The sequence below is a fragment of the Brachypodium distachyon genome, chromosome 4 (genome assembly GCF_000005505.3).
Source record: "Brachypodium distachyon strain Bd21 chromosome 4, Brachypodium_distachyon_v3.0, whole genome shotgun sequence".
Taxonomy (NCBI): domain Eukaryota; kingdom Viridiplantae; phylum Streptophyta; class Magnoliopsida; order Poales; family Poaceae; genus Brachypodium; species Brachypodium distachyon.
The window spans coordinates 12,392,720-12,408,194 of record NC_016134.3 but is presented as its reverse complement, the minus strand read 5'-3'; positions in this window follow the sequence as shown (position 1 = coordinate 12,408,194).

The following is a 15,475-nucleotide window of genomic DNA, read 5'->3' as shown; positions in this document are numbered from 1 at the left end:
ATAGAACTTCTTAAAAGTGTTAAAGGCTATTTGAATAAAAGTTTTTCAATGAAAGACCTTGGTGAGGCACCTTATATATTAGGCAGCAAGATTTATAGAGATAGAACAAGACGCCTGATAGGGCTTACACAAAGTACATACCTTGACAAAGTTTTAAAAAAGTTCAAAATGGATCAAGCAAAGAAAGGGTTCTTGCCCATGTTACAAGGTAAGATATTGAGTAAGACTCAGTGTCCAGCTACGGCAGAAGATAGAGAAAAGATGAATAGTATCCCCTATGCTTCAGCCATAGGCTCTATTATGTATGCTATGCTGTGTACTAGACCGGACATGTCTCATGTTGTTAGTTTGACTAGCAGGTACCAAAGTGATCCAGGAATGGAGCACTGGACAGCGGTTAAGAATATCCTTAAGTATCTAAAGAGGACTAAGGAAATGTTTCTCGTTTATGGAGGTGACGAAGAGCTCGTCGTAAAGGGTTACGTTGATGCTAGTTTTGACACTGATCCGGATGACTCTTAGTCTCAATCCGGATACGTAAGTGAGACGGTCCTCTGGGCACAGTCTACTAGTCCTTCATACAGGGTCAACCAGTCCATTCCTAGGATTAAGTCCAGTCCTCGGGAGTCTATCACTATGAGATCAGAGGGAAAAGTGTGTCTCCCAATACTTAGGGGTAGCTGGTGGCAGTGTCGGGTTGCTAGCATTGTTCCACCCGGTGAGTTCACTTTCATGGGTATAGCCATGGTCTTAGAGGGTACTTTGCCTCTTTCTACCAATACTCTTGAAATGAATGAATGCGATGCACCAGTGTCAAATAGAACTAGTACTTCAAAAGCATTAATATGGAAGGTGCCAAGTATGATACCTGGTTCCTCGGTGATTTCTTCCACGTCCACGTGATTCATGTGGCCCTTTTGGAACAGATTGGGCTTGTTCCCAGTGCCATCATGGTTCTCCAGGCAATTGGTGGCATAGTGTCTCAGCTTGTGACACTTGAAGCACTCCACCTTGCTCAGGTCCTTGTTTGCGTTGTGGTTCTGACCAGAGGGACCATTGTTGCTCTGGCTATTGCTGTTGTTCCTGCCATTGCCGTTGCCATTGGTGGGCCTTGGGCGAGCGGACTGATGCTGATGCTGGTGCTGCTGATGGTGCCGGTTCCCATTGCCACCCTAGTGGTGGTGTCCTTGGCTTCCCTGGCGGTGGTGGTGACCATTACCTCCACTGCGCTGGCTGTTATGGTTCCCGTCCCTGCTCAAGGAGGAACTGCCACTACCATCATAGGAGGTTCGCTGCTTCTGGTGCGGGCCAGTGTGAGAGCCTTCTTGGTGGAGTCTCTTCTTGCAGCTCTCCATTTGGGTGAGCTTGCTCTCCAGGATGATGGCCTTGTCAATCAAGGATTAGTAAGTGGGGGTGTAAGCAACAGCAAGTTGAACCGACAGCTCGTCGTTCAGACCGTCCAAGAACTTCTCCCTGCGCTTGGCATCGGTGTTCACATCGTCCGGCGCGTAGCGGGACAGCATGTTGAAGACTTCTATATACTCCGACACAGAGCGGCCTCCCTGTCGCAGCCTGTGAAATTTCTTCTTTTTTAGGCTTAGCACCCCCGCAGAGATGTGGGCGGTGCGGAAGGCTTCCTGGAACATGTCCCAGGTGACGTTCTCGATGGGGGTGGTGATCTGGAAATTCTCCCGCCAGGATGCTGCGGGTCCTTCAAGCAAGTGAGCTGCAAACCTCACTTTTTCTTCATCATTGCAGTTGATGGTGACCAAATTCTTGTTGACTGAACGAAGCCAGTCGTCAGCCATAATGGGCTCAGTGGAGCTGGAGAAGATCAGTGGGTGCAACCGCAGAAATCTAGTTAGCATATCCACTTGAGATGGGTGGTGCTGCTGGTTGTTGTTGTTGTTGTTGTTGTTCTGCTGATTATTGTTGGCCATCTGCGGAGTAATCAGCTGCAGAAACCGGGTCTTTGCGGCCAGAAATTGCTGCATGGTGGCAGCATTTCCGTCCACCTCGGCATTGCCGGCCTCAGCGTTGTTGGCGGGGTTCTGGCGTCTCGGAGGCATCTATTTAGGGTAGCATAGACGAGGAAATAGATAGAATAGATCTTAGGATATCTAAGCCCCCACAAAACATTAACTCAAACATATTTCAATCACACAATGAAACATTCCTAAAAGATTTTGGAAACTCAAATCACAACCAGTTCACGATGGGGTACTGCCCATAAGAAAAGAGTACGGGAAAAAGCAATCGATCTACATTACCATACACATATCTTGTATGGTCAATGACTAACTCACAAAACTAATAACGTAAAGAAAATGATAAAGTCTGGCAGGCATCAATTAGGACTAGGGCGGTGTGGTTGATGTCGCGGCCCCGTTCGCTCTCTTCCTCTTGGAGCGGGTGTTGGAGGCAGGGGTGTCCATCTCGTGAACCTCCTGGGGCTCCTCCTCCTCAATCGGCACTCCCTCCTGAGGTTCTACCTCCTGATCTTGTGGCGAAGGTGGGGCCTGGTCTGGCGCCGGTGTAGTAGCTGTCGCGGCTGCGGTGGCGGCTGTGATGAACGCCTGGAACTGCTCACAGTAGTAGCGGGCCTAGTCCCTCTCATACTGCAGCTGCTCTATGGCGCCTCCCATGTTGAGGACAGTGTTCTCCAACACAGTCTTGTCCTCCTGCAGCTGGGCATTCTCCCCCAATAGTTTGCCGGCCTGCTCCTCGGCTAGGTCGGCCCTGGTCATCTCGTGCTCGTGGCAAGACTCTAAGTCCACTGTGTTTGCCTCCATGTTCTTGAAGTGGGTCGTCACCGGGGTCGCATCCTCGTCATTGGTTGTTGCCACGGCCGAGCATGCATGGTTCCACCTTCCAAAGAGAAGGAAGGGGGAGTCCTCGAGAAACTCGTGCCGATAGTCCCGGCACACCTGTGTGAAGGCGCACTGCATGGCGAACTGAAGGCCTTGCTCGAAGGTGGGGTAGCGGGCGATGAAAGTGATATCCGGAGTAGCAGGCGTGATCTCATGCCTGCGGATCTTCACCTCAATCTCCCACCGAGGCTGCCATCCTTCTGGCACGGCGGGCTCGACTTGGCCTCTGAACCTGGGAGGTGGCAGGTCGAGGAACGCACACAGTGCCGCCAAAGGGGCACTGAACAACTGCTCGTCGTCCGTGGAGGGGTAGTAGAGGCGGGTGAATGGCGGCACGTTGCCAAAGGGTGGTGGTGGGCTCTCCATCTATAGAAAACAAAGAAGGAAAGGTAGGGAAGTATCAGTGACATGATCAAAAGGTCGAATGCATGTAAAATAAAAGATAATGGTAGAAGAGTGGGTAAAATGACAAGAATTATAATTAAAGGTGGAATTGCAAAAATAAAATTGGATGTATGATAATATGGATATGACATGACAACATGATTATAGTGGTGGATGGTATAATGAAATAAAATATGCATCTGTGGTACAAGGCATAGTATTTGGTGTATATGTAAAGTGAATCGACAAACATGTCATGCATATGTAAGATGTACATGCAATGATTTAGATGAGTAGAGATAAGGAATAAAGTATATATATAGATCACATAGGGATAAGGATTAATCATAAGGTTTGGTCTTATCCTAATCCAAGCTAGGGTCATGTTCCTACAGGCAGCACATTGCTCTGATACCATCGGAAGCGACCGCCCCCGTACAGGGTTCGATCTCTGTGCGTACTGTGCTAGTCCCTGGATCGACTCACTAGCACACACAGTTTCAGGATGAAATATCAAGATACAAAGGTCAAAGTACTTTATTACATCGCATCATCCAGAATTTAATAGTACTTACAACCTCGCATGACCCCTTGGGTCAGCATAACAAATAGAGTTTCAAAAACCAAAGAACATTGTTTCAAAATCTGCAGCGGAAAGGGCCACAACTACTCCAAGGTGAGAGCATGTTGGAATGTAAGCACATGACCCACAAGTCAACGATGAACCTCACTCATCGTCGGATCCACCTGCATTGTTAATTGCAGCCACTACGTGGTCAATACATTGAATGTATTGGCAAGTTCACCGGAGTTATAAAAGAACCTACCAAGTACATGCAGATTTTGGCTATGTGGGGTTTGGCTATTTGCATAAAGGCATAATTGTTCATCCTATCACTTTTAACCAAATAGTTTTATTTCTATTGGACACGGGGTAGAAACACCCATGCTCCTATTAACCTAGAGCACATTGAGTAGACACATCAATGCTCCTACCCAGTTCAATCCATTCATTTTATTAAGAAATTGGAATGAGTGAGACTTTCCTTACAGCTCCCAAATCTAGTTGCTCATAATTGTCCGTAACCGGGGACACAGCAAAGTACTTAGTTTGACACTCTCGAGAGGTGGTACACTTTACCCACAAGAAATCGACGTGTTAATCCCTTGCTGTCCTCAGAGTAGAGTAGCAACGGCATCGACTACAGGAATTTTCAGAACATAATCCCCCAGACCACCTGAGGGACGCATCCCCACCTACACTGCTACATACCGATGTCACCTCGGATCCGGGTTCATATTTCTTACATCCATCCTGGCAGAGCCCATATTACCATGTGGTTGTACTGGAAGCTACTAAATAGGAAACTAGTCCACTCTCTGGTTACCCCGGGTGGCATCCCACATTTGCGACGCAGGCGCTCCCATAGAAATGGCGAGACGACTCATAGAAATGGACCCATAGAAATGGACCTGACATCACATACATCTCAAATACTCAAAGCAGCCCACCCAGGACGATTCATTGAATTACTTGTTTTGCCATACACTAGGAAAACCATACTTCAATTCAATAACATCACATTGTAATAATACCACCCTCGTATACTATCATAGCATGGCATTGGACTACTTACGATGGCAATTGGTGGTGAGGACATGGCAAGGGTATCCTATACTACTAGGAGAAATCATAGCTATAGGTACGATAATAATCCTAACAATGCAACTAATAAAATCTAGTGCATAATAAAATAATAGGATGATGGTCAAAGTGAACTCGCCGTGATAGCAGTTGGAATTCAGGCACTCTTCGCAATCACACAATTCGATCTCCGAGAAAACTAAACGAAGCAAACAATGCATACATAAACATACAATACAATCAAAAAGAAATATATGCCATGATGCAATGCAAAACATGTGACATGATAGGGTTGATTTTATTTGGATGATCAACCAGATCGTAAACTTGGTCCAAAGTATTAGCAATTAAAATTAATGCACCAGGTTAAAAACAAAATACAAAAACAAATGATTAAAACCCTAAATTAAGGTTTTATTTGCATCAGCCAATTAATTTGATTCAAAAATTTTATTTCTCTGTCCCAATGGACAGAGAATGCTAAAACAAAATTTGGGCACTGGTTTCAATTAAAAAGGATTTCTAAATTAAAAGATATGATTTAAATAGCATTAAAGGCATTTCTGTAAATTAACTGTGGTTAAGTTATTCAAATTTGAACTTGGGCAGTGCAAAAAGATTCTATAGGTCCTAAGGATTCCAGAAAGGTGCGGATCATCAAATTTGGCCAAACGGCTTAAAAGATATGAACGTTTGAAGTTTCAGGGGCTTTTCTGCAAATTTACCATTTAATTCAATCCGGGAATAAAAATTACATTTTCGATCCACGTGTCGCTCTCTGATTGGTCGGTACCGGTTCACTTAAAACATAAAGCAAGATCTAATCTCGGCCGTTGGCCGAGATCCAACGGGCACGGGGGGTCGGGCTCACCTCCGGGGACCCTAGGGTTCCGGCAGTGGAGCTCCGGCGGCGGCGCGGTGCGGGCGGGACGGTGGACGGAGTTCCGGTGGTCGCCGATCGTCAGGGAGGAGGTGGCGAGGGCGGCGCGGCGTGACGAGTCCGGTGATGCGGTCGGCGCGGCGAGGCGAGGTCTGTGCCGTCACCTAGGACGACGAAGAGCTCCGGCGGCGCGGTTCGGGGCTCCGGCGAGGTCGGCGAGCGGCGTCCGGCGGCTACGAGGCACTAAACGCAAAACCAATCGCGTCAAAAAGTGCGCAAAGTCGAGAATAGGAGAGAGAGGTAAGCGGGAGCGGCCTTAATCTCAAGGTTCGTCGGCGGCAAGCAAAATGAAGGCGGCGGTAGCGACGTTCTTCCGCGGGGAAATCCGGCAGCCTGGGGGCGTGGTGGAGAGGGAGGTTAGGGGGAATGGAGAGAGGGGGCCATGGGCTTTTAAAGGACGCGCTCGGGGCTCCGAATAAAGGACGGGGCGAGGGGTTTACGGAGGGGATGGTGCGGCGGCGAACTTGGCAGGCGCGCGGGCGTCACGGCGAGATCTGGGCGCCTACCCGTTGGGGAAGAAGCCCCCTGACGGGTGGGTCCCGCTCGTCAGCTGCTCGGGCGCGGGTGCTGGGCCGGTTGCTGGGCGGCGGCGCGTGCGGTAAGCGGGCCTGTTCGGCCCAAAACGGCCGGGCCGGTCCGTTTGCTCCCTTTTTTTTTCTTTTTCCTTTTTTCTTTATCACTTTTGATTTTGAACTCCAAATTGATCCAAATAAATTCCAGAAAATTTGTAAAATTCAAATCCTCCAAAGTGTGAGCTTTTGGGACTTGAATCCTTCCAAAATAAAATAAGTAAAAATACTTTTGCTTATATAAATGTCATTAGGGCTTTATAACTATTTGAGATAAATAGTTTTTCAACTCCATATTAAATATTAAAAATTATGAGATAGCTCATTTATGCAATAAACCCCATTTATAAGTAAACCATATTGGTTTTAAAGATCCAAAGCTCAAAAGGGTGAAAACCTAGGGTTTTAATATGAAATAAAAACCTTTTCAAAACCTTTTGTAATTCAAATTTTGATTCAAACATGTAATTGTGGCATGATGCTCATGAATGCAATGCATATGAAAGAGTTTGAATGCAATGCCCACCGGTCAGTGAGAGGGACCAGGCGGTTCGGGCTGGGCCGGTCTGGTTCGACCGGTTCGGTCCGGTTTGACCGGTTTTCTTAGGTCTTTCCTTTTCTTTTATCTATTTTCTGTTTTTGAACCTCAAAATTGATTCGAAGCTCCAAATCACTCCAAATAAAATGCAACAAAATTTGTAAAATCATATTTTCATATGATCTAACTCTTTGAACAAGAATTTTCTCAAAATAAAATATTTAAAAATACATTTGCCTATAAAATGGCTTTTAGGGTCCTTAGGCTATCGCAACAAATTATTTTTCAAAATAATTTCAAAAGCGAATCTATGGGATAGCTTTATATATGCATTAAATCCCTTCTTACCACAATACCCTCATGGGTTAAAATGCAAATACTCAAAAGGAAGATCAAAGCCCAAAATCAAATAAAAGTATTTTTGCACAAGGGTTTTCTGGGCAAATTTTAGGGTTTTCCAAATGTGGTTAAATGTAGAGTGACATGATGCTTATGATATGCAATCCATATGAAGGGTTTTGAAAATTGGGATGTTACAATTGGACAATTTTGTCTTTTTTCTTTGTTGTCTTCTCTTTCCTCTTATATGTTTGGACCTCATCGTGGCTGCTTCTGTCATAGGCCCCGTCTTGTGTGGGTAATTTTGACTTCTTTCTTGTCTGGATCGTCCGTCTTGCCACCTCTTCTTCTTGTTTGGTCGTGGGATCGGGGAAACCTTCATAGTCTTGTTGTGAAGTTACTCTATCGACCCCAACAATGCTCCTTTTGCCTCTCCTCACGACTACGTGGTTTTTCGCTATTGGGTTTTCTATGAAGAAGACTTGTTTGCATTTGGAAGCAAACTGCCATGGTTCAAGCAGTGCCCGAAATTCTTTTGACGTTCACATGATGACGGGGAATCTCTTTTCGTAGAATCATTGTTGTGAACCTACCTATGATCTTCATGCCTGACATCGCGTGCCCATCTGATGCGAAACATGGCGATGGTGGTGAAGGTGTAGTCAAGCTCCCACATCTCTTCGACCCCGCCATAGTACGCTTCAGTCTAGCCTTCGCTGTCGGTCGCCGTCTCAGCAACGAGCACTATACCGCTGTTTTGGTACGTACTCTTATGGTCTTGAGCCTTGGTGTAGTACGTATACCCATTCATTGCGTACGACTGATGGTCATGACATTGCGGTCGGGAAGCTGTGACAACTTTTGGACAATCTTCTCATCTTCATTCGCCGCAGCCCTCGGATACCAAAGATCCTTGAGCCACATGGCGAATGTATAATTGTGTTTTCGCTGGATTCAATCATCATTCCTGTTAGGGTTGAGGTTTCGAAGTTCTTCGATGTGCATGTCGATGAATGGCTTGACCTCTGGCGTGAGTTGCAGCACCATTCTGTGTGCTCTTATAAAGTCGTCCACTCTTTAGCGGGCATGCACATCAAGATCCTTCTGGCCAAGCCCACCTTCACCTTCTAGCTTCCCCTTATATCATGATTCGGGGACCCCTATGGGTTTGCGGTCCGCCAACCAATCAGTGCAGAACTCAACGCACTCTTCTGCATGATAGCCTTCCATGATGCTTCTTCCGGGACATCCTCTGTTACGAACATATCGCTTCAGCACCAAGTTGTATTGTTCAGGCCCAAACATGTTGTGCAGGAACGATGGCCCTAACAACAAGATCTCATCAGCGACATGGACCATCAGATGGACCATAATATCGAAGAACGTTGGGGGAAAGAACATCTCACATTCGCACAATATCTGTATCATTGCGTCCCTCAGTTGCAGGCAACGGTCCACCGTGATCGACTTCTGGCTGATCGTGTCGACGAAGTCACAGAGCTTCATGACCGTCTCTCTCACCCATGGCTCCATGCAGCCTCTTATTGCAACCGGAACTAACTGCGTGAGAATCACGTGGCAGTCATGAGACTTCATGCCAACCAGCTTGTGGCTCTTCATGTCAACGAGTTTCTTGATGCTAGATGAGTAGTTCGATGGAACTTTGATGCCATGGAGACACTCGCACATTCTATGCAGCTCGGCTTTGCTCAGACTGTAACATGCAGGTTTGCATCGCGTATATATCATGCGTTCACCATTCTTGCTTTCCTGCGGCACCTCTTCCTCTATCGACCACACCTTCTCCCTTATCCCCATCCACTTCAGATCCTTCCGTGCCTTTGGTCCATCTTTTGACTTGTCCGCGTGGTGCATCATCAAACCCAATAGGCTGTCGCACACGTTTTTCTCGACATGCATGACGTCTATGGTGTGACGGCATGTATGAACCTCCAGTAAGGCAGGTCCCAGAACACGGACGTCCTCTTGTACGTAAGGCCGCCATCTGGACCAGCAGCCGGCTGTGCTTTCCCGGCCACGACTTCGAGGTCTCTGACAATTTCGTATACTTCGTGTCCAGTCAGTTCCCTCGGTTTGTGCCGCCTCTATGCCCTCCCGTTGAAGTTTTTCTTATCATCCCTTCACGGGTCCTTCATTTCCAGCCACTTACGGTGTCATGTACACAATCTTTTTTGATTCTGGCAGGAACAACCCTTCTGTCTCGTCCCTGCACTTTGTACACGCTTTGTACCCATGTGTTGACTGGAAGGATGAGTTCCCGTTCGCCGGGTAGTCATGCACACATGTCAGGAGAGCTGCTCGAAGGGTGAACTCCTCCTTCTTATGAGCGACCCAAACCTTTTGACCCTTCTCCCAAAGCTCCTTGAGCTCATCCTTCAGCAGCTCCAGATACACGTTCAGATCAGCTCCAGGCTGCTTAGGGCCTTGTATGAGCATTGATAGGTGGATGTACTTCCTCTTCATGACAAGCCACGGGGGGAGGTTGTATATGAACAGGATCACCGGCCATGTGCTGTGTTTGCTGCTCAAGTTTCCGAACGGATTGATCCCGTCCGTACTCATCCCGAACCTGATGTTCCTGGGCTCTGCGCCGAACTCGGGGAATTTGTTGTCCAGAGTCCTCCATTGAGCCGCATCTGCGGGGTGTCTGAGGACTCCATCATCGTTGCGGTACACGTCCTCGGGATCGATATCCGCTTAAGTTGCGTCATGGTAGAGGAATCACCTGGCCTCCTTCTCGTTCTGGAACCAATGCTCCAGCCTGGTGCCACACGGGAGATACCTGACCGTCTTTGCCGCCGGACCACGCTTCACTTCCTCCTCGCCACCGTCAGGATTGGGGTCTTTCTTCCTATATCGGGATGTTTTGCATACTGGACAGTTGTGCATGTCTTTGTAGTCGCCCTTATATATGATGCAGTTCAGCGGACAAGCATGGTATCTGATAACCTCTAACCTGAGGGGGCATGTAACTTTCTTCGCCTCGTACGTGCTCTTAGGCAACTTGTTGCCCGGAGGAAGTATCGTACATAGGTAACTCAGAATCTCCGTGAGTCCCGAGTTCACGATGTTGTATTTTGTGTTATACACAAAAGCTCGAGCGTTACTTCTAGCACACTGTTATCCACGCCGGCATTTTCATATAACGGTGTCTCGGCATCCTCCCTCAGCTTCTCGAACTTACGGGACACCCTCTCATCCTCGAGGTCATCCAATTGATTCTGCAGATGCTGATCGTCCAGCATTTCAACCATCCTACCGGTTGAAACGTCCTGTGGATCCTTGCCACGGTATGCTTCTTCACCAGGCTGGTCGTCAGACTCCATGTTTTCCATCTCAATACTGTAATCGACTTCAATGCCATCCTCCTCATGAGAAGTCCACCGTGAATAACCAAGCACAAATCCCCGCATGAGCAAGTGCATCTCGACATCCTCTGGCTCGTACAGCTTGCTGTTCCGACATCTCACACAGGGACGACTCATCTTATCACCCCCTTTCCTATGCATATCTTCCACGTCGGCATCGACAAAACTCTTCAGCCTCTCTATCCACTCAACACGTAACATGTCCTCGTACATCCAAGCATGGCCCATCGAGCTACAACACAATTAAAAAAAACGAATCAGCTTGATCGACAAAAATGGAAATTTTCGGCATGACCTTTGTTAAAGAATAGCATTTTGCACTACGAAATTCAATGCATGCATCAAAACAAATTACCCCCACCCACATGAAAACCACCCACATCGGCACGACGGCCGGTATCACATCACATAAGAAATACACGGCACGAAGGCCGGTGTCAACACACATTTAATATGCTTGGGACATGCACGTACACCGGTTCCGAGGTTAAGCTTAACCCTAGGGCTAACCCCCAGGGGCTAAGCTCCCCCATAAGGAGTAGCGGCCATGGACTCTAGAGAGAGAGAGAGCTAGAGAGAGAGAGCTCATTGACGAGGGAATGACACTTTCTGATCAAACAACTAAAACTCCATCGACTACGAATAGTCGACCCTCTTCGGCTACCAGGACTTGATGCACTTCTGAGTCCTTGTAGTCGAAACACGTTCGACTTCACGTGCTAACAAACATGCCGCCTGAGTAGCTGATTCTGCCTACGAAGTCGAACCAATGAACTCCAACCCAGTTGCAGCCCAACTGATAGGTTGGCATGGGGCAGAGATGACGGGCGTTAGGCTAACGAAAGGGCCTGCATACAAGATAGCACGTCGAGTTCGATCAAGTAACAAAATAATTGTTAAGATAATAAATATAAGCTAATGAGAGATTCTACCAGGACTGTATACTTTAAACTGTTTTGCAATTACTGCAGCTTACATCAAGCCAGGCACGAAGGCCACGAAGATTTGAGCCTATGCTTGACTACCAGCAGTCAACCATAGCCTCGGGGGCTACTCCCACCGGGAGTGTTCATCGCGTCTGTTCGACTCGCCGCTCATCAACGCCATCCGCTGCGCGGCTACGTCCAACGCGACTCCCGCGACTTCGAGTCTCTACCCGAGTCTACGACTCGGCTAGACACTCAAGGGCTACTCCCGCCAGGAGCGCTGGCCGCGCACCCGGTACTTCGGCTGCATCACCCTCCGGGTCCGTCGACCCCTCCACCCTTCGGGTCCGCCGGCTTCACCGTCCTTTGTGTTCTCAGTAGAGTCGACCAGGATTATCTGCGCCAACAATCGATAGAGCCCAAGTCGAGTCCGCTTCTTGTAGTATAAATTCAGAACTACACCCAACAGTGGGTATTTTAAAGTTTTCCCGGGTCGCACAGACTGTGAAACACACCCGAAGCCACGTCCATAACTTGAAGATAAGACCCGATGGCTTCCATCGGGCCTGGAAATTAGCACCATCTGGCATTTCCAATTTATCCATGCCCACAGCATGATGAAGATCCCGACGGACGTGTCGGTTGATCACTCTACAGTATTGGATTTCGAGTCTATAAAGCCCCCGACAGATTTGACTCGAATACCGCCAGTTATCAAGTGCTGATGTATGCTAACAAAGTTTTTGCCCCGGTGCAATTAAGTGGACTCGACCAGTTGAGTATTCCAGGCGTGTTACGCAACCATCCCACAAAGCTTTTCTGAATTCCGTTGAAATTATCCCGTGTCTCTGAGACATAGCTCGTTGCACTTCCGAGTCAAGCAAACTGGTTTCAGCTTGACACATTGTCAAGTCGACAACTTGTGTTTCTTGAGTCCCTGCCCGAGCCTGCCCGAGCCTGTGTCTCGAACAGGAACTCGGGGGCTAACAGACGAGGGAATGACCCTTCGGGTCCTCAACCTTTGTATACCTGCTTCAGCCTAACAGGGGGCCCACACGAAGGCCCACTACAATCCGTGAAGCCCAACTACCTTGGCTTGCGGCTCAAGACAAGAACAGATAAGGAAACCAAATTAGGGTTTATCTCTAATTGTCACCGACCCGGACTCTAGACCCGAGACCTAGCCTCCTATATAAAGGACTAGGAGGGGGAGCTGGGGAGGACAGAGCCAGACAGACTCAGACGGATCCACATATCTCATCTCTCATACATGCCTCCATGGCAACCTTGTAATCTCTCCATCAATACATATCAGGTAGGGGTATTACCTTCCGAGGGCCCTGAATCTGGGTAAATCGTGCCCCCTGTGTCCTTGTTAGCCGACGGGATCGCCAACACACACCCGTGCTTTCCCTAGTCGAAAGCCCTCTAGTTTGGGTATGCCGAGGTAGGCCCTCTTCACTCATGGGAGCAAATTAAAGCCATAGAGAGGGCAATCCGGGGGGGAGGGCAGAGCTATGCTGCGGGGGAGCCACGGATAGAGCGGGGGCAGATCGAGGGAGCCGCTATAGAGAGATCTGGGCCGAATTTCCTGCCGGCGGCCATGGCGCCATTAATGGCGATTTTGCCAAATTGGAGAAGAATTGGAGGAGGAAGAAGGGAGAGGAAGAGGGAGGATAAGCGGGGGAGAGCTACCTGTCGGCCGCTGCCATCAATTTTAGCAAGGCTTCGCCGCCATCAGTGGCCGGCGCCAGTGAGGAGAGAGCTGCAACTGGTCCAGACAAACGCGCGAGCTCGACCAACTGGGGCTCGCACATAGTAGTTATATATAGGAAGGTCACCAATGGCGGGTGTAAGGATAAACCGCCACTGGTGACCTCCAGCGGCGGGCGGAAAAATAAACCGCCACTGGAGGCCTCAGCAGTGGCGGGTAACTTGAGACCCGCCACTGGATATCGCCCACCTGTTTCCCTGCTTTAGTCGCACCTCGCTAGTTTACATGAGTTCCGACCAGCATAAAAAGGATTCCGCCACCCCACTTACCGGTGGTTACTACTCGGTGCTCAGTGCGTCCCCGTTCCGGTTGAGTACTAAACTAATGATCGGGCGGTGCTTAAGGGGTTCAGGGAAAGTCGCTGAGACTGAGTAGTACCATCATGTATCGGGTGGTCTACCAGTGGCGGTTCTTTTGTTTGCCCGCCACAGGTGCTCTTGCGGTATGCAATTTTGAGGTTTAATCCCACCTCGGTTCTTTACGTACGGCCTTCCCAGCATAAAAAGGCTTCAGCTGCACCTCTTATTGATCGTTGATACCGAGTCATCAGTACCTTCCCGTTCCGTTGGAGCTGCAGCGGTTGACGGAATATACTGACGGCTGGGTATTGTGATCACCTATGGTGCAATGTCTGTGGCGGTTCTTTTGGACGCCCGCCATTGGTAGCTGTTAGGGTTTCCATGGGCAGCGCTAGTGGCGGTGGTTATCACCGCCACTAATGATGGACCACCAGTAGCGGTGACTTGTTTCGGGACAATATTCACTGCCATTGGTGGTGAGGCACCAGTGGCGGTGATAATCGCCGCCACCGGTGGCGCTCGTGGATGCCTCGAGAGGCCTCCAGTGGCGGTATGTTTTTTGGTCCGTTTTAACCGCCACTTGAGGGGGATCACGGATGGGGTTTTCTGTAGTAGTGGATCAAATACCATTTCAGAATTTGCAGAAGACCCCATGCGTTGGTGATAGCAAGACCACAGTGCAGCAGCCCTCTCATGATGATTGGAAACCATCCTGCCATCATCCATGACCAGCTGGGCAATAGAGTTTCTTCTATATCTCTCAGTTGCCATTGCATGAAAGAAGCGGGTGTTCTCGTCGCCTAACTTGACCCACCTTACAGTGCATCTCTTACGTCAGTATTGCTGACGAACCCTATTATGAACTACAACCTAGATATTAACAAAAATACGAACAAAATTACACTTGTATTTATTTAAAAATGCACTTATAATACTAAATCTATGTTGCAGTTGCAAAATGTAGCACACGAAATTACTTGACTGCTAATTAGAGATTAAAAATAAAAAAATATTATACTTGCAAGAATTTTTCAGGCTATTGAGAATTAGCAAATTAATGAAAGTCTTTAGTCGGTCATACAGTTTTGTATAAAAATCTGTTTCAGTTTTGGTAATAACCAAATTAATGAAAGTTGACCCGAATTTTTGAGAAACACATGGATTTGTATTACATGTTTGAGAGCCCAACTACTAAAGAGAGTAATCATTTAACCAATATTCAAGTGTGTTGTAAGTATCATTCGGAATTTATAATGAGCGAATGTTTGCTCTTTAGTCTTCCGGAGCAAACGCTACGCTGGCCATCCAATCGCCAAATCGTGTCTTAAATCGTGCCACGTAACTTGTGGAATGACAACTTTAGTTCTGCAGGGTGGCAATTTTAATTCGGTATGAGGCAACTTTAGTCTGTACGGATGGCAACTTTACCATGTTACCCCATAAGGGTAGAGAAAACATTTAGTTTCATGAGGTGGAAACTTTAGTTCTGTAGAGTTAGCTGCTTTAATATGTGAGAGCGGAAACTTTACCTTCGTCATGTCAGAGGGCTATCGAGTGAACGTTCGCTCTTATACGATTCCTTGATTATTTGATACTGAAAAATGCACAATATGGCCGTATACATACTGAAAATACGGAAGATACTGTATGCTGGCTTGCCCCAATAGTGCACCGACCATAGAATCTACAGTCTGGAGACCAGACCAAGCGAAATGAAGCTAGCTGCAGAGTGACCAGAACAGAACAGGCATGTGCGGGGGTTGGGTGCGTCGGCGGAGCGTGCGGCGGGTGGCTGGCGCTCG